The sequence below is a fragment of the Stegostoma tigrinum genome, chromosome 14 (assembly GCF_030684315.1).
Source record: "Stegostoma tigrinum isolate sSteTig4 chromosome 14, sSteTig4.hap1, whole genome shotgun sequence".
Taxonomy (NCBI): domain Eukaryota; kingdom Metazoa; phylum Chordata; class Chondrichthyes; order Orectolobiformes; family Stegostomatidae; genus Stegostoma; species Stegostoma tigrinum.
This window is the reverse complement of record NC_081367.1, coordinates 41366192-41386098: the sequence shown is the minus strand read 5'-3', so window position 1 is coordinate 41386098 and position 19907 is coordinate 41366192. Positions and strand designations below refer to the sequence as shown.

At 38.7% G+C, this 19907-nt stretch overlaps 1 long non-coding RNA gene across 1 annotated transcript in view; it reads left to right on the top strand.

Moving 5' to 3' along the window:
- Positions 1–2045, top strand: part of LOC132210537 (uncharacterized) — an 83052-nt gene extending 81007 nt beyond the window's left edge. Inside the window, exon 3 of the long non-coding RNA XR_009446664.1 lies at positions 1964–2045. This is a non-coding gene — a long non-coding RNA (uncharacterized LOC132210537). The remainder of the gene's footprint in view (positions 1–1963) is intronic.
- The last annotated feature ends 17862 nt before the right edge of the window (positions 2046–19907 follow it).

The following is a 19907-nucleotide window of genomic DNA, read 5'->3' as shown; positions in this document are numbered from 1 at the left end:
TAGCGGAGACATATCTTAGAATGTTGCTTCCGAACCAACAACCAATATGTGAATACTTTGGACAGTGATTCCTCAAAATGTTCAGAGATAATGGGAACTGCAGATGCTGGAGAATCCAAGATAATAAAATGTGAGGCTGGATGAACACAGCAGGCCAAGCAGCATCTCAGGAGCACAAAAGCTGACGTTTCGGGCCTAGATCCTTCATCAGGCAAAATGTTCATATAGCTTTCCTTCTTGGCATCTGCATTTATCCTGCTGCTCATCATTTCCAGCCATAATCGTCTCAACTAAATTAGTGTTCTTTACTGGCCTCTGGTGGTTGTAAGTTGGCGTACATTTGAATATTTGAGAATATTTTTGAGCAAATGTTAGCAGCGGTTGTGACTGTGGCATTGTAAATATTGAGAAACTTGATTATTAATAACATGGTACAGAAATAACTCTGGATAAAATAGTCATTAAAAACAATAATATCAATTCAGAAAGTTGAAGAAGTCAGAGTGGTATTGACAGGCAAGGAGGAGGAGTAAAAATCGTGTCAGACAGAATATGAAACATCTATTAGAATAGAGTCAGCGTTGGCTTAAAGATTGTCATGAAGAACGAGGCCTGGCTAATATCTGAAGTACCACACGGTAAAGTTGTACATTTGTTTGGGTGCCTATAATACCCAGGAGTGGTGCAGCCATAATTCCCAGTTAAAGGGTTCTGGGTAATCCCAGATCGAGGACAGGGAAAAGTTGTGGCTGTAATAGCTGCTTTTTTTTGAGGTATTTTCAGTGTTGGAGCTGATTTCCTTGAATTCTAGGAGCAGTGATTACTATTTTATTAGCTGTTGCATTGTTTTGGAACACTGGGGGGAGAAAACAACAGCACTTTAAAAAAGGAGAAAGTCGGACAAAGGCAGTGACTACATGTGAAATGATTCAAACGGCGAAAGAAACCTACACTGCTGTCTGGCCCAGCAGTGAATCTGCACAGCTACAGCCTCTGTTGTTTGATTTCTAGTATGTCTGGGCATCAGAGTTCATCTCAGTAAAGATTTACAAAGACGTTGCCAGGGTTGGAGGGTTTGAGTTATAGCGGATGGCTGAAAAGAGTGGGGCTATTTTCCCTGAAGCATCAGAGGCTGAAGGGTGGCCTTATAGAGGTTCATAAAATCATTAGGGACATGGATAGGGTAAATAGACAAGTTCTTTTCCCTAGTTTGAGGAGTCCAAAACTAGAGGGCATAGGTTTAAGATGAGAGGGAAAAGATTTAAAAGGGACCTAAGGGGCAACTTTTTCATGTGAGGGTGTCGCGTGTACAGAACAAACTGCCAGGGGAAGTGGTGGGGGCTGACACAATTACAACATTTAAAAGGCATCTGGATGGGTAAAAGAATAGGAAGGGTTTAGAGGGATATGGGCCAAATGCTGGCCAATGGGATTGGATATATTTAGGATATCTGATCAGCGTGGACAAGTTGAACCAAAGTGTCTGTTTCTGTGCTCTATAAATTTATGACTCTAAATGGAATATGTGGTGCTGATTTGGAAATTTTGAGCAGCCTTCATATAACTTGATAATTCTTACTGCCAGTTTGCAAGTACCGCCCAAAATCGGGAAGATTGTTATTCCTTTCTCATAGAGAAAGAATCTAGTCAATCTTCTGAACAATAGATCCCTTCAAACTACACAACTTATACATAAACATTTTCACTGACTACCTAAAATACTAAGGACCCTCACCAATTTCCACAGATGCACAACTGCAAACATACTGTCCGCATGCATAATGGCCTGGTCTGGTGACTGGTCAGTCCAGGACGGTGAGTAACTACAGAAGGTGGTGTGCACAGCTCAGACCAGAAGCCAGCCTTCCATCCGTGGACTATATTTACATGGCTCACTGCTTCAGAAACATCGTTAAGGACCCATCGTATCACGGTAATGACTTCTTACAACCTCTTCCATCAGGTAGAAGATACAGAAGCCTGAAGACACACACCAGCAGGTTCAGAAACAATCTCTTCCCGGCCGTTGTTAGACTGATGAATGGGCTCTCTAGCCTTAACTGATGCTAATCTGGCTAATGTTGATCTTGCCTAGCACATACCCTGTGCAATGTAAACTGTATGCCTCTGTCTAAATCTTTTTGATCTGTATACCTTTGCTTACTATGATCTGCCTGTACTGCTTGTAAACAAGTTTTTCACTGTTCTTCGGTACACTTGACAATAAATCAATGAATGAATCAATCAAGGTTTTAGAAGTGATGCCACTTTATTGTTTAAGAAATGCTAGAGTCTAGAATCTCCTCAAGGCTAACATCATGAAATAAAGACTTCTTTTACAGTTACATCTCTCAGGCCAGTGCAGAGATTATCCTAATTTCTATGTATATTATTTGCAATGCTTTCAAATGTCTACTCCATGCTTCTAGGTCTTTCTTCAGTTTTGTTTATTTCTGAGTTTATCCCCAGCCTTAACTAATTGAGCTAAATGAGTATCAATAGTAAAGAGACTCATATAATCAAACACAATAAAATTGAACAACAAAACTCCACAATGATGAGTGTTAGATGCTCTGAGCTTGAGAAACATAAGGCATAAAATTCAATTGCCCTCATTTTGGTCACAAGGGGCAAAGATTCATGGTTTGTCTAACCCATTCAAATAAGAATGGATAAAACACAAAATTTATCCGCCGCTTAATCTGAACGATATCAGCACAAGTTCCAGTCTCTATAATATGCTCTCTCCTCATTCCGCTAAGCTTCGCACAACCACAGAAGACCCAGACAGCTTTGTTAATGACCACATGGTAGAGGCAACCTGCTCTTCCTTAAAGGTTGGCTGTCTCATAAGGAGGAGCTGAAAAGAAAAGATTGCAATAATGGCAACTCTTGTCAACTGAACATGAAAACTAACAGAAATCCTGACTGACAAATGTGGTTTTGTAGGCATTAGTGGTGCTTTTGGACAAGGAGAGAGGCATAGTAGTCCTGTTGGGAGTCAGGAAGCCTTTCAGACAATCCTCAGAGTGGTGATGAGGAATGCCAGCTTTCAGAGTCTGAATCAGAGGAGCAAGCAGCCGTGACACATGCTGTTTTATGTGGGTGGTCAACTCTAACGAACACATCTTTGCATGGCATCTGAAATTATCTGCAACCCTGTATTCTACGCAATTCACCATATGTCCCTCAGCGCTCCTGGATTATAGCCTCACACTATACTTCAGATGTTTCACTTCATCCTCACAAATCTTTCAAAGCTGCCCATTACTCATGGCGTCCACATACTTTGTTACTCAGCCATGGTGTTCTTATCACCCATACAACTATTCCAAAATCACTTATATTCTTTTTTCTCTACTGGAAGACAAGGTGGCACTTGATAGAAAGGAACAGAGCAGACATGATAGGGGAGAAAGTCATCTCAACTCTAAATCCCTACCGAGAGAGACAGCTCTATGAGCATCATGGGGATGACCTGACAGTTGGAGCTCCAACTGGCTTTGGAGGTCAGTGTGGAGTTGGGGTCAGGATGTGATGAGTCACTGGTCATTATTGTACTGCAAGCACAGCCCACAGTGAAAACATGGTTCATTTGCCACACAATGAAAAGCATGGTGCCGACCATTAGTTGAGGAACTCAATAGTACAGCACACAGGATAGCACTAAAAGGACATACTCAATGAGATTCTGGGAGTATTAGCTGGTCTGACAGGCAACTTGCTAACACTATCATAGAGGAATCTGGTTCCAAATGAGCAGAGGAGCTTGGCCTCGCTGGAATCTCTGTTCCATCTTGCTGTTATACTACAGACCCAGGGGCTGTCTCTGTGTGGTAACACTCATTAATAACAGCACCCACAAGACTTCAAAAAACACTCAAGAGTACTTTCAGGCACTTTCCTATGGAAAAAGATCCAAAGATTTAGTTTACCTGCAATCAGCCCCTTTAAGTAACACCACAGCAGGAACTGTCTCACTACTTCATGTTGCTTCTTTCAAGACTAGGCAACACAGGAATTGCCAGGACCTGCTCTGCTCAAATTTGAATACTCATATCACAATAGTTAGTTGGGCCAAACAATATCATGATACTACCAGCTCAACAAATGTAGATGCTGACAGGGTATGGAGCTCTGTGCATCCATATTACTGAAGAACATCAGGTGGGTCATGTCACCAGCAGTATATGGGACCATAGTTTGTTTCCAGCAAAACATGTTCTTACAACACTTCTGGATATAGTAATTCAATTTTTCACCAAAAAGGCAAGATACAGCCTGCTAAAATTTATGATTATTTTCTGAATTTACAAACGATTCATAGTCTCCAAAATTTCACGCAAGGGTGATAAGCTGTAGTTTTAACCCTATTAAGATCAATATAACGAATTTTAAAAACGAAAAACGCAAAAGGCAATTACATATATCAGATAAAATTGGAAATGAGAAGAATTCTAAGCAGAATATGCTTAAAGGGGCATTGTTGCACTTGTTCATTTATTGACAAGCAAGAACTGTGGAACATGACAGCATTTCTGACAAAAGGGTCATTGGTATTGTTTTTGATATGAATAATGCTTTTTTAAATCATAATATTTACCTGTTGGAAAATTGACCTATAGTCAAATAATATCACCAAGGATTATCATTTTTTTTTCTAGATTACTATTCAAAACCTGTCAACAGATAATGCCATAACCAGAAACCTATAAATGTTTTTTTTTTCTTATTGGCCACAGATGGCACTGGAAAAGTCAAGACTGCAAGCATCAGACAGAGGTGGTGGACGAATTCAAGTATCTAGGCTTAATAATAAACACCAATGTATCATCCAGAGCTGAAATCCAGGTTAAATTAAGAGACATCACTGGTGCCATAAGTAATGTCTGGAACTCCAAAATTGTTGCATGAAGCTGAAAATGTCTCGCACAATCATTGGTGTGGAGTGGATTTCACTCTGTGGATGCAAGAGTTGGACTTTGAAGAAAGAGGCTGTTAGAAGGATAGCAACCTTTGATATGTCAGCAGAAAGGCAAATAACTTGGTTAAATCATAATTAGATGTTCAGGAATCAAAAGGGTCACTGAGTATTATTAATGGGAAAGATAGCCAATTGAGAGAGAAACAGAATCGGAGAAGAAAATAATCAGACAGGTGGATAACATTAAAATGTGGACTGAGGGAAGTTTGAAAAAATCCAGAGAAGAGGCAAGATTATGCCATTATGGCTACGTAACAAGAAATGAACAAATCCTTTTCACTCCAAAGTACATTCGCATATGCTGTGGTTCATTCTCCTGAGTACATCATGTAAATATCCTTTTCCCCTCAGTTGAAAGTGAATCTTGGTAATATACATACATTTAAACAACCGAGTCTGTGTCCTGTTGCTGAAAGCAGAAGGCCGTCTGGATTTTCCTGAAAAACTCTTGAATTCCACTTCCCATTACTAGCATCTTTTGCCACAACCAATCAAAAGTAAACGTGATTAAAAATAAGTAAAAAAGGCATTCTATGACTTATCGAACAAGTAAATAATGAAACACCTCAATACTCTATATATTTCATAAATAATACGGAAATGATTGAGAGCTTAAACTCAACGTGACAAGATATAATTTGAGTTTAAGGAGATCTACTTTTTTTTAGCTATTACAGTTATTTGTTTTCTGAAATTATACAATCCTTTTGTAATGATACATTTTTATTGTGTTTTTATTTAGGTGAATGAATTATGATTACTTGTTTTATTTGTATCATCCAAGTTTTCACCATGATTTTCAATAAACCAACTATCAATCTAAGAAGCCCATCAATGTCTATAATTATCAAAAAGCAAATCGCAGTAAATGTGAAAAGTTAAAAGTGATCAGGAATTAATTTATTAATTAACTACCTAAATTCAAAATGTTTGAACAATCTTTCATTTCAAGTATACTGAAGTAAAATAACACACACAATAGTTGTTAGGAGAGGGAATAACAACTTCAAATTGACTGAGCAAATATTCCAAGTTCTACTTTCTTCATGGATAACAACAGAACCCATGTTTGTTGACACAGAATTTGCAGTCCTTAGAACAACCCGGACCACGATGCACTCCACCAGGACAAAGAAGACAATGATTGTTTCTGCTTGCTGTCAACAACCTCGAGACTGCTGTGCAGCTGGAGACATTAGTTCAATATTTGCCAATCTTGAGTGAAACTCCAACATTAACCCAGCAATAGCAATACCTGATAAATGATACTTGGAAGATGCTTGATTACAAATCTTAGGAAAAAGTAATGCAGTTTGTTTTTAAGTCAGGTGTTTGGTTCAAATAATGAAAGCAAAAATAATTAATCTTATGTTAATTAATGAATTTCTAAATTACACATGGTTCTAAAATATGTAATCTATACATATTTCTAAACCTACAGAAACAATTGCATTTTCCTTGCTTCTTTTATCTGAACAATTAAGAAACAATTTTAGTTTATATCCATTTGGATAAAAGTCATCAAATTTGGAAGCAATACACTGCATATCATTTTGTCAGATCTTTAGTCAGATTTGAAAGATGTTTTACATCAAAATGTTAAATTCAAAACAATCATTTGAAGAAATGTACAATCATAGTGGTTGATTTCTAGACGGTCTCAAACACTCTTAAATGCATAAGCTGGTCATTCGTGGAAAATTTTCAGGTCTATGAATAAATGCAATCTTACCTTTTTCATTTCAATGTCAAATTAATGTAGTGATCTTTGCAAGATTAGTGATTACTTATGCATGGAGACCATTATCCTTCCTTACACACAGCAAAACTAACTATATTTTCAATTACAATATTGAAACTCAAAAGGAGCAAATGGTCTTAATCTATGAAGATTCCTTAGCTTTTAATCAAAAGCAGTTGAGCGAAAAGTTATGATGCATTGTTAGTAGGTTACTTCTGAATCCTCTCACAAAGTATCTTTATTATGGGCTGAACTGTTTCACTAATCTATACATTGCAATATTTATGTACAACCTATCATAATTCATACGAAAGCTATCTAAAATTAAAAATTTATTTGACACTCCTAATAATCTCAAATATGTTAATATTGTTTGAAAACTAGTTGATCACTAAACGTCATTCATTTTACAAATATGTATGGACATTTTTAGCACTGGTAATCCTTTCAGAGTAAATTAATGTGGTCTTTATTGTTTCAGAAAGTTATTTAAGGTGAAGTATTTTACCCAAGAATATTGGTCACTGTAATTGAACCAGCAAGGAAGCAAGTCTCTTTTTTAAGGAATATCACATGACTCTATGATTTTGTTACGTACAGCACTTCAAACATGAAAGCTTCAGTCTATGTCTCAGCTTGGAATTAGTAGGAATCTGTCATATGTCCTGTTTAAGGAGATCAGGAACTCTGTTGCTACACTTTCATCCTGGTAACCAAGCTCTTTGTGCACTGTTTACTTAAAGGATGATCTGTTGAGGCCAAACTCACCTGCCAAGCCAAACAGGTCATGAATATTCTTATAATCCTCTCGTTTGTATCCAGTAAACTCTTTCATCAGGAAGCTGCTTCATTGTCAGTTCTTTGTGTCCCATTCATCCATAGTACTCCTCATCTCCACATGAAGAGAAGTCTCTACCGCAAGCATCCCCTTAATGCTTCTTCCTCACCTCTAATCTATTGACATTATTTTTTCTTTAACTGTGGATTACGCGTCTAGTGAAACATTCTGCCTTTCTGGACTCATGTGTAAATCAAGGCTGCAAGCTTGTATGCAAAGAATAATCCTAAAAAGAGGGCTGATGCTGAGAAGAAAGCAGATTAAGTTAGTGAGATGATATCTTTAATTTGCTTTTTCTTAGTTGTATATTAAAAAGAAAATCATTGACCTGCAAGTGCAAACTCCCAGCACAACCAGGAAGTTCAACAAAGTTGTTCTTTAATCTTAATTAGACTACAAGTGATGTATGGAAAAATGTGTCATTACTCTATTGTCTCTAAGCATCTTCATTATATTTGAATATAATATAAATACTGCCATTAAAAGCCAAAAAAACGTATATATTCTACATTTTGTTGGCCGGATCTGTTTTGTCAGTTCTAATTTTTCAGCTGGAAAAATGTAAGTCTTTTCTGGTAAGCGATTTACAAATTATTTCAACTGATACTCCATAGAGAAGCAAATTCTTACTTACATAGCATCTACAACAGGCGCCAGTAATCAGTGGCTAGTAATGAAACCAATCAATACATTGGTATCTGCTTGATTAACCACCTACTGTATTAATGAACAATTGCATCACTGGACAGAACATAAAACATACTAGTTTTAGAAATTACAGCATGTGTCATGATTACAAAATCTGAAAAATAGCAAATATCTGCATAAAAACAAATATATATCTGACCTTTAGTTTAGTGGTATGTTTCCATTATATGTTCACTCTGAGCAAACACAGCAATTTTTTTTCCTTTTAATTACCCTCAATGATCAATTTATAAACTACTTGTCAAAACTTGTTACCAAAGGTCAAAATGTTTTCCAATGTTGATGATTCACCAACAATTTCAATACCTTCTGCTGTAGCATTACAGTTTCTTTTAAATTAATCACTATAAATGACATGTAGCCAACTAGGATCTCATGAGACAAATGTTGCTCTTCACCACTGTGATGGGGAGTTTAAGTTTTGGGCCCCAGTTAGGGAGACCATGGAGGCAGAAGGGTGGAGTATTTCATCACTCCAGCCACTTGCTGGGCCAATATAGCCTTAATATCCCCAGAGGCTTCTGGGAATGACATACGTTGTAGTTGTGTCCCGGTGGTAGAGTGAGGCCCACTGCTAAAGGGCCCTCCTGCCAGTGGCTGCTCAGTGGAAGAGATTTTCACCCAACCCAACTTCCATGGCAGCATCCCAGCTCCTAACAGACTTTATTTTGAATTTTAAAATTTAAGCTTGGCAACTCTAAATTTTCAAACAACAACATGAAGGAATGAGATTGAATCAATTGTTCTATCATAGAACCATCAGTGTTGAGAGAGCTAACCATTATCTGAAGAACGGTCATCAGACACAAAAAGTAAACTCTGCTTTCTCTCCACAGATGCTGTCAGACATGCTGAGTTTCTCCAGCAATTTATGACTTTGCTTCAGGTTTCCAGCATCCATAGATCTTTGCTTTTTGTCAACACTTATCGTATTAATGAATAGACTTAACTTTTTGTGGTGAGTTGACAGTAAGAATAAGATGAATTTGAATACCACAAATATTGGAACAGCCCAAACCGATCAGCAAATTCTAGAGGCACATAATTCATAGTGTTTCTGTAAAACACCTCCATTTAAATGTTCAACTTCCACAGGGATAACAATGTGCAATGTGAACAGAGATAATGGGAACTGCAGATGCTGGAGAATTCCAAGATAATAAAATGTGAGGCTGGATGAACACAGCAGGCCAAGCAGCATATCAGGAGCACAAAAGCTGACGTTTCGGGCCCAGCCTTCCCAATTTGGTCCCAACCGTGACCACCTCTACACCCAGAATATTCAGACCCTTCAGAAGCGTTTCTCCCTGCGAGTCCTGAAACAGACACTCGCAGCCATGCACCGGCACCTCCACACACTGCAATCCAGCCTGCCCCAGCTCAGAGCCTCCCTCTCCCAGACCAGCAAAGGACCTCTGCTGTTTTTCATCCTCCGCAGGATCCACAGACTGAACACCCAGTTCCAATCAGCTTTACTGGACACCAAAAATCGTAAGTACAACCAACTCACGGGCCCCTGCCACCCACAAGAGGATTCCTGCGCCTCCCAAATCCTGACTCTGTCCCTGCCCCTCCCCCACCATGCACCCGCCGCAATATAAAGCTCTCTGATGAAGGGTCTAGGCCCGAAACGTCAGCTTTTGTGCTCCTGAGATGCTGCTTGGCCTGCTGTGTTCATCCAGCCTCACATTTTATTATCTTGCAATGTGAACACATGGTTTTTCCAGCAATATTGAGCCCAGTATAGGGTGGACTCTTCCCAGGCCCTGAATGACACGGGCAATAGTGTATCTGTAGGAAAATATGGTGAGATTAAAAGAAATTAGATTCTCAACATTGGGGAGAATGTTTGATTGGGCAGTCAAGGTTTAAATCTCACTGGGAAGCAGCAGAAATATTTCTGCTTGCATTAACAAGCCATTAGTACCTAACCATGTCTCACTGATATTCTCCCATTTTCCCATGCAAGGACAGGAACTAGACAATGACAATCCCCAACACGAATGTCAGAGCAGGTGGCTTTAGCTCATCACTTGATCCTCTGGCCCTCCATCTTGGACAGCAGTCACCAGAATATCATGTTATTCCCCAGCAGTGTCCACCTGCATTCCACCCCTCCACAAGGATTGACACTGGGCATGTAACAGCCTGGCTACATCATTATTGGCATTTCTCTGACCCTCTCAGAAAATAGCTCTCCACTTCTGCACTTTGAAATACTCCAACACCATCTATTGAAATGTTGCTGCCAGGATGTTTAGTGTACAAACACTCACCTTTACCTGGTTTAGGCTTCCTGAAGATGAGGTCTGGCACTTGAATCAATCGGAATGCACTACAATCCAGTCAGAGTGTGTTGCATAACCCTAACACACAACGCTCCAAAAACATCCATTGAAATACTGCTGCCAGGACGTTTTGTGTACAAATACTCACCTTACCTGGTTTAGACCAGGTGCATCTCAGGGTTCTCTGCTTGCTCTCTCTGTTTAAAGCAAACACAAAGCCGGGCAGCTTGTCCTCATTGTCAGCTGTCATCAATCATGTGGCTCTCTGGTCTTCTGCATTACCAACGATGTACCTGTACCATGTGCCAGCAGACTATGTGAAAAACACACTGCATATGCTGCAAACAATTGGCTGTCAATTGGAAATGGTTCCATTTCATCAAAGTACAACCCTTCTTGGGAGTCTGCGCCACATTCCCTGGGATCTGCCATGATACCTAAATACTGGAGATCTCCCATATTCCTTCATTTCAAGAGCTGGACACCTTACAAGGATGGCTGCTGGAAGATAAGGCCTATACTCTGATGGCTCCAACACGCTATTCTCTATTCGAGATCCAGCCTAACTACAATGCAGCCCTTTCTTTCACCAGGGCTATCACAGAGAAGGCAACAGGCTTCCTGAAAGTGAGGTTCTGATACTTGGATAAATCTGGAGGAGGATCCCATGCAGTACAATCCAGTCAGAGTGTGCTGCATAACCCTAGGATGCAAGGCTCCACACAACCGGAACACAGAAAGAGGGGGCATGATGGATACCAAACAGTTGGGTGACTGCAGCAGTCTTCTGGGGAGAAAGATAAGGATTTTGAGAGAGAGAAACATCACCATCTGCATGATAGAGCAATGCAGCATTGGACACAGCAAGCCAGGTGGTATTTAATGGATACTTACTTCCAATATATGTGAGCTGGGTGCAGTTAGCATTCATCAACTATTAATTTGTTGATGCTTGCAATGTAATCAGTCCTTAATTCTTCCCAGAAATGGAAGCCGCTTTTTGTTTCTTCTTTTTCCACTATTCCTGTTGTTCAATAAAAGTTGATGGTTTCAAGGCTTTCCAACATGTGATGGTCTCACATTGAGCAATGAAAAGATGATATGCAATACTGGATGTTAGGGAAAATGTAGCACTTCCTTAAACAAGGTTCCAAGATGGAATGATGTTAACAGTATGGAGGCTTGGTGACTTGATTCTCATTGCTGCAATTAAAATGGCACTTGAGCAGGCAGTTGCTAATGTAAAATAGCAATACATTTACAGGTGTGAATTTGTATTTGTAAAGAATTGTCACCCATTTGACCTTTGTGCCATCGGAAACCTATCTTTACCATTTCCTTTTGACTATATGCCCAACAAAGGGCAGTTCCTGGCATGACTCAGCTTTAAAAACAGTGCCAATGTTGGGAATCCCAATGGTGATTACTTCTTCCATTGCTGCATGGAGGACAGTTTAAGCAGGCAGCACAGAGACATGGAGGATATCTAATGAGGTAAGCTAGTGTGAGAAAACTCAATAGAACTCATGGAACTAAACCTTTCATGAACATTCCCAAAATTAGCACTTCACTGATTTCAGGTAAAATTCAGTGACTAGTTTTGAGAAGCATTTGCAGTGCTCTAGAATGCAAAAGAAAATTAAGAAATCCTTTGAAAATAGAAGGAAAATGTTATTTCAAGTTAAACAAGATAAAATTTTACATTTGTATACTGCTTTTCATGATCAATAGGCTTCTCAAAGCCTTTAACAATCAATGAAATGCATTCAAAGCTTAGTTACAATATGACACAAATGACTAGATAATTTATCTTTGTGATGTTGATTAAGGGATAAATATTAACTAGGGCGCCAGATATTATTCACCCACTCTTCGTCAAAATCTGATAAAGGATCTTTACATCCACCCAAGCAAGGAAGATGACTTGACATTTCTTCCAAAAGATGGTCATCTGTGACCTTGCAGCATACACTCAGGACCGTGCTGAAGCATTTGCTGCAACTATTCTGCTTATGTCCTAAAGTGGGACTTGACCCAGAACTCTGTGACTCGGAGATGAGAATACAATCCAGAGTGTATAATGGCTGGGAAATGCCATGAGAATATGTAATTCCTGGTGATGACCTTAAGTGAACCCAATTATGACACACAATTTTTAAAGTATTTATGTTCATCTGATCTTTAACTGAATTGGATGCTCAGGGCATGGCACATTAACAAATATTTTAGTATTATGCTCTACCACTGGTTTGTGCTGTGTGCTTTGTGCTCAGTAAAGACTCTGCTGCATGTAGGTTCTGTAGAAACCTGTGGAGACACAGATCCAGATTATTTCTTAAGGCCCAAAATGTGACAAACTGCATTGCAAAAGAGGCTCAAACATTTTCAGCTCTATGTTGAATATACTTTTTATGGGGCTTTTGCTTTGAAAGTTTAAGCACATTGGAGCCAGTTAATAGCATATTGGTTGTAATGTTTTTTTATTTTGTACAAAAAAGTATTTATTAGGTCATTTATGATCATATTAGATCATTTTTATGCTTCATTCAGTGACCTGCTGGATGTCCATATTTTTAGTACAAAGACACCTGAAAACAAAACATGAAAATTGTGGACTTTGGGAAAGATAACTCCAGGGCAGTTGCTGAACATAGTGATATCTAGAGGCAGACTCTCTGGAAGCCGATTGAAGGAGGCAAGGGTAAACAGCTCAGAGTAAAGAGATGTCAGCAAATCCTGAATGATCTCAGCCTATTGATCATCAGCAGCATATCTGAGATTGAATGTCATTCCAAAAAATCAGGACTGTTGTATCACACCAGATACTACTTAACAGTTGACCATTAAGATGCAAATCATCATCTCACACGATGGGCTGTTTATAGAAAAGTGCATTAAACGTTAATGAGGCACAACCCAAGTCACACTCTAATTGAAGCACTTTTGGAGGATTGTCAAATGTAAGTGTTAATTGTTGTCATATTGTTTTAATGGGCAATGTACTAACTGGAGGGAATGATGCCATACAGCCTGAGATGCAACAGTAATAGTTGAGTAAGATTTGCACACGGAGTTCTCCTGTAACTTGTATATGGTTATCACCAAGATTGAAGGAGTGCTCTGTTGACCCAGTCTCACTGCACCACAGGTCTCAACGTAAAAATGAAAACACTTTTTCTCAATTACCAAGTTAGCCAATTAAATACCTTATCTATGTCAGATTTTTAATCAAGAAGATCTATAAGCTGGTTCCTAATCAAAACAAAAGGTATTCAAGGAAGATGCAATAACTGATTAAAGTATACAGGCAATAGTATGGAATTATAAATGTTCATCTCTGTAAGTAACCCGAAATACACACATGTATGCTCAAGGAAAAGACAAACAAACAGATTTCTTTCTGTGCAGGCTCACGTCAAAAAAAAATCTTTTGCACTATTGGGGTTACTCTCAGGATCAATCTTAAAATGTTCCAATCTCTGTTCTGATGTTCTGGCGTGTGTTGTCAAGTCAATAATCCTTCACGGTTATTGCTGGAGTCTTCGTGGACACAGCTTACTCAGGAAATACAATGTTGATAAGTTATTTCAGAACAAAAAACAGATTTCACGCTGAACTTAATAAGAGTTTATTTTTCAGGAAGAACAAAGATCACCTAGACTTTCCTCACAGGTTTTGTGTTCACCAATTAATTGCAGTTCCCAAAGCACTTACTCATCACTGTGCAAGGAACTGTAGCAGTGATCTACAGAAGAATAATTATTACCAACAATATGATTCTAGGAAGCCTTCTTAAAACACCTCCAATGTCGACATTGAACTTTCAAATACATCTTTAACAAAACAATCCAGACATCATCTCAAACTTGTAATAAGTTGATTTTTCAATAAACCTTCATGATTAAGTGCTCCAAGAAATATTGAAAGTGCCTTCATAACAATATAACATTATGAGTCTTCAAACAAGAGAATCCAAGGTAACTGTTATAAAAGCATTAAGTGCCAGAGAAACTCAGTAGATCTGGCAGTATGTGTGGGGAAAACAACAAAATCAATGTTTCAAGTTTGATACATCAAGTCTCTTCACAGTTGCTGCCAGACCTGCTGACTTTCTCTAGCATCTTATTTCTATTTCAAATTTCCAGCATTTGCAGCATTTTGCTTTAAATGAAGTACTTGTTACCATTCAACAATATGTAAATGGTGTTTGTGTGGAGAATCCATTAATACATTGATAATGTAGGTACTTTTTTTTGCAGTAAGCATAAGTGATATTAAACCAAGTGACCTCGAACGGTGGCATTCTGAAGACAGAAAAATACATTGTTTCAATACAAATCCTTCCCAAAGGGATGGCCCTTCACAGCTTGGGCAATCCCTTTGCTGGAGTTGTTGGTTAGTTCACCAAGCTGACTGGTTTTCATGTAAACATTTTGTTCTCCTTTTAGGTGACATCTCCACTGCTGTCAAGCTTCCATTGAAGCGCTGTTTTTCTGTTTTGTTTTGAATTTAAATGGTCCGGTCTGTCATGGCAGATCGTTCAGTTTCCGGTTTTGCTCGGTAGTGGTATGCAAATGGGGTCTATTTAGACAGTAGAGATAACAAGGTGTAAAGCTGGATGAACACAGCAGGCCAAGCAGCATCAGAGGAGCAGGAAAGCTGACGTTTTGGGCCTAGAAATGTCAACTTTCCTGCTCCTCTGATGCTGCTTGGCCTGCTGTGTTCATCCAGCTCTACACCTTGTTATCTCAGACTCTCCAGCATCTGCAGTTCCTACTATCTCTCTGTTTCGACATGTTTGTTTATAGTACCAGTAGTTGAAAACCAGGCTTCCAAGAATTCTTGTGGTTGTCTTTGTTTTACTTGTCCTATTATTGCTATGCTGTCCCAATTAAACTGATGCTCTTCTTTGTCAGAATGAATAGAAATGAGGGAGAGTTGGTCATGCCGTTTTGCAGTGAGTTGGTGTTCATGTATCATGGTGGCAAGTTCCTGCCCATCTGTCCTATGTATTGCTTCTCGAAATTGCTGCATGGTATTTTGTATCACATTTGTCCTGCTCATTGTGGGTACAGGGTCTTTCGTTTTTGAGAGTAGCTGGCAAAGTATGGCTGTTGATTTGTGTGCTAACATTATTCCAAGAGGTTGTATGAGTCTTGTAGTCAGTTCCAATGTGTTTCTAATAATAGGGTAGGGTAGCCAGTGTGTGGAGCGAGAAATAGTTAATGTTTTGAGTCGAGTACAACTGTTATTCAGAACTGAAAGGCATCACCTCCTGTGGGCTGTGGTTATGATCTAAAATTATTGAAGATGGCACTGAAGTGCCTTCTCCAAAGATGGAGCTGTGTTCCATGGTTTTCCTTTGACCTTCAGCAGAACGCTGTTCGAAACCAAGGACAGAAAAGTCAGAGTAGGAGTTGAATTAAAAGCTAAAACGGCAGGTGACCAACAGTATTCAGCAAAAGGATTTAATGTTTTAACAAAGATCTATAGCTCCGGTTGTGGCCAGAATTGTTGGTTGGTGCCAGATGCTACTGGCATTTTTGTACCAGTTTATTTCAGATTCCCAGCATCTGTAGTATTTTGCCTTATTATTATAAATGATTCATTTGCTCTTTTAAACACTTCTACCTTCTACCTGATCACAGACTTCCTTATCTGATCTTTCTCCCCCTTCACCTTTCCCTGCCTTTCAATTTGATTAAAATCCCTGACATCTATAATCGCTTTGAAGCTTTCACTAGGCTGAAACATTAATTCCAGTTCCCTCCCCATTAACGTTTCCTGGGCTTCTGCATTCTGTATTCATCGGAAAATAACAACTTTGGTTTAAGATTAACAAAGTGAGGTAGTAGACATATAAATAAAAAACTGCAGAGGTAATAGAAACACAAGTGGACGAGTTGGCACATTATGGTAACATATTTCATTTGAATGGCAATGATACAAAGGCTAGATCTCAACTAATATGGTAAGATAAATTTGCCATAGCCCTAGAGGACTGTTCTCTTGTTAGAGAGAGAAATGACTGATAATGATCTAGCCTGAGGGTCATCATGCCTCAGGACAGGGGAAAGGTTAAGGAGGGTCTATCATGGCAACCTCAGCTGATATCGGAATTGAACCCACACTGTTGGTGTTGCTCTGAAACCAACTGTGCTAACCAACCCATTCCCATGGTATCAAGCAGATGAATGTCCAGATAGAACTGCTGGCAGTTCCTGTTGGGCTAGGATCAAGACTCAAACAACATATGCAGTTAGTTATATAAAAATATAAATATTTAGCCATCTAAATAACCCCAGACACACACTGAACTATGTGCTTGGCGAAAGAATTAACGGCAACCAAAAGCGATTTTTACAAAATGCAGCAAGTGGTTAGGATTTGGAAATGTGCTGCCTGAAGGTGTGGCGGAAGGATCTTCAACTCTGGCCTTCAAAACAGAATTCCACTGAAAACGCTTCTTGCCCATCTATGGAGAAACTTTGAAACCAGCTATTACTGCCATTTCAGTAAGTGGGGAGGTGATGGCCTAGTAGTATTATCACTGACTGTTAATCCAGAGATCCAGGTAATGTTCTGGGGGGCTGGGTTTGAATAACACTGTGGCAGATGGTAGAATTTGAATTCAATAAATATCTGGAATTAAGAGTCTAATGATGACTGGGAAACCACTGTCAATTGTTGGAAAAACCCATTTGGTTCACTCATGTCCTTTAGGGAAGGAAATTGCTATCCTTACCTGGTCTGGCCTAAATATGACGCCAGACCCACAGTAATGTGGTTAACTTTGAACTGCCCTCTGGGTGACTAGGGATGGGCAATAAATGCTGCCTAGCCAGTGATGCTCTCATCCCATAAAAGAATAAAGAAAAAAAAATCCTCAATTCGTGGCTGGTTAAGGATTATGGGGATCGATTTTATCTCTGAGCAGGATAGGTACCAAAAGGAGGCATTGCAATGGGAGGAAGAGATCAGAGAGAGGCCTGGAAAATGTTAACAATCACAACTTGGTGTAATATCGAACATCCGTCTCCTGTCTGAAGCCATTGAGAACAATGTTAAGTCACTGCGGAAGTCAAATGCTTAAGCGAATTCTTTCAATTGAAAGACTGGGCTGGAGTGGACGAAAAAATGTGACAGGGGAAAGTAACATTTCTAATAAGTAAAACTCTTGAATTTTGCCTCCTGCTAATGTTTCCATAGTGAATTTACAATTTGGTCTTAATGTGAATTCCATTAAAAATAGCTTTTGAAAGTCTTATTTTTGACTACAGTTTTACTTTTTTAGATTAGTTCACAATTTAACTCATTCATTGTTCCTTCCCAGTGGTACCGGGTGAGGGTTAATTTAGTGCACGCCTCAAAAATGAACTAAGTTTTATGACGCAAACAAAATAACCAGATATCAAACAATTTACATCCTAATAGCTGTTCATTATCCTTTATTTATTCTGATAAAGTCCATCTTAGAATGTCAGATTGAAGTAATCATGAAATTAGACAAACCTCTGACATTGCTTGCAGTCAATGATGTCAAACAATCAATCATTGAGATGGTGAATCCAACTATAAAACTGATATAAACAGAATCGTTAAAACAGTTCATTTTAGTTTACGCATTCTCCATAATGCTCAAAGATGGCTCATTCTTGAAACTCCTGCAAAAAAGTAACTTGCGTTTGATTTCTCTCAAATTTAAACATCAATTCAGGGAAAAATCAATGCCGATGTGTTGTGGATTCCAAAACAGAATTACTTTGAAAGGATACAAATTAATGAAATAATTTTTGGGTAAAGATCGCTGAACTGAACACTATGTACACGTGACCATCAAATAACAAATTTTCAGTGCCGTTGAGGCTATATATTTTCAACACTTCCCCACCATCGCACCCACCCCCCAACCGCAAACAACTTGTTTAAACTTCCGAGGTGGTCGAGCATGTCACAGCTTGTAGCAGAAGAATTTCTGCACTGCTGAGTTCAGACAAGGACTCCATTAACTTCAAATCTGTGAGGAAATCATTAGAAACAAAACTCTGAAAACTGCCACATCCCCATAACAAGCAGTGAAACAAATGGTACAGGCATGAAGTCAGAATAGAATCATCCGCTCTGTATCACTGAATAAATTTACCTACCTCAGAGAACATTCACTGCCTTTGAGGGATGGGGAGGGACACAGAACAGGCCTTCCAAAAAAGCAATGATGCTTCAGCCCTGTCTACTAGTCTGCAAGATGTGACAGGTCTTTACCAGCCCTCTGATTCTTTGTGTCTTCAGTACAATAGCAGTGCTCAAGTGAGCAACAGTTCTGTATACTATTAGCCACTGCAGGTCTTTGGAAATGCTAATATTCCGTTGCATCTTCTCTAGCTTCTGAATACTGTCAGCTGACAAGATACAAAGAACGGCACATCACGTCCCACAGAATCACATGTAAAGAAGTCATTGTTGAATCATCACCAATTTACAACACATCTGTTGAATCGGTATCCAATTTATCTACAAACTAATGATAGTGTAATGATAAAGAGCACTAAGAGTTATGTTCAATTACACCATCCAAATTTATTTATTTATGTTGTACATAGGTGTACCATTTCACTATGGTTTATAAATCATATGCATAATATAGCACCATAAATTCTTATAGGTACTCTGCTTCTTCCTCAAGAGTTCTAACCTGCTGGGCTTCTAAATGCTTCTGTATATTGCCATAAACTGAAAATCACATACTAAATCCTCAGATTGTAACATGGTTCAGTTTTCAAAGATATAAAGAATACTACTGAAATAAATCAAAGATTAAAGAGGCTCACAATGAGATAATAAAATTACTGTTTGCTTCTTATGTTCCACTAATGCCACAAGTATACCTGCACATGAAGTGAAATCCAATATTTGTAATACCTAATTGCATTTAGGCCTAACCAACATTGTTAGTGCATATTCAGGTAGCAAACTGCCATTGATAAAAAATATTTAAGCCTTTGTTGAATTCTACAACACATTCCCTTAGATGCTGAAGGGTACAAAGGTCATACATGAATTGTCTTTCTTGATTCAGCAACAATGTTGTTTAACACAAATAACCATCCTTGTTGATGAATCAGTGACTATTTACTCATGCATGTTTCAAAAGTTTGATTTTGAACACAAACCAAACTCCAATTGCTTGGAATTTTTCACCATATTAAGGATTTAAGAGCGTCATGAAATTGCAACCTGAAACCCATTAAACATAAATAAAATAAAAATAAATTTGGCTATGAACTCAATAGAAGCAGCAGAATTTGAGACATGCTGGCTGAGTCGGTGATAACCATATTCCAACAACAA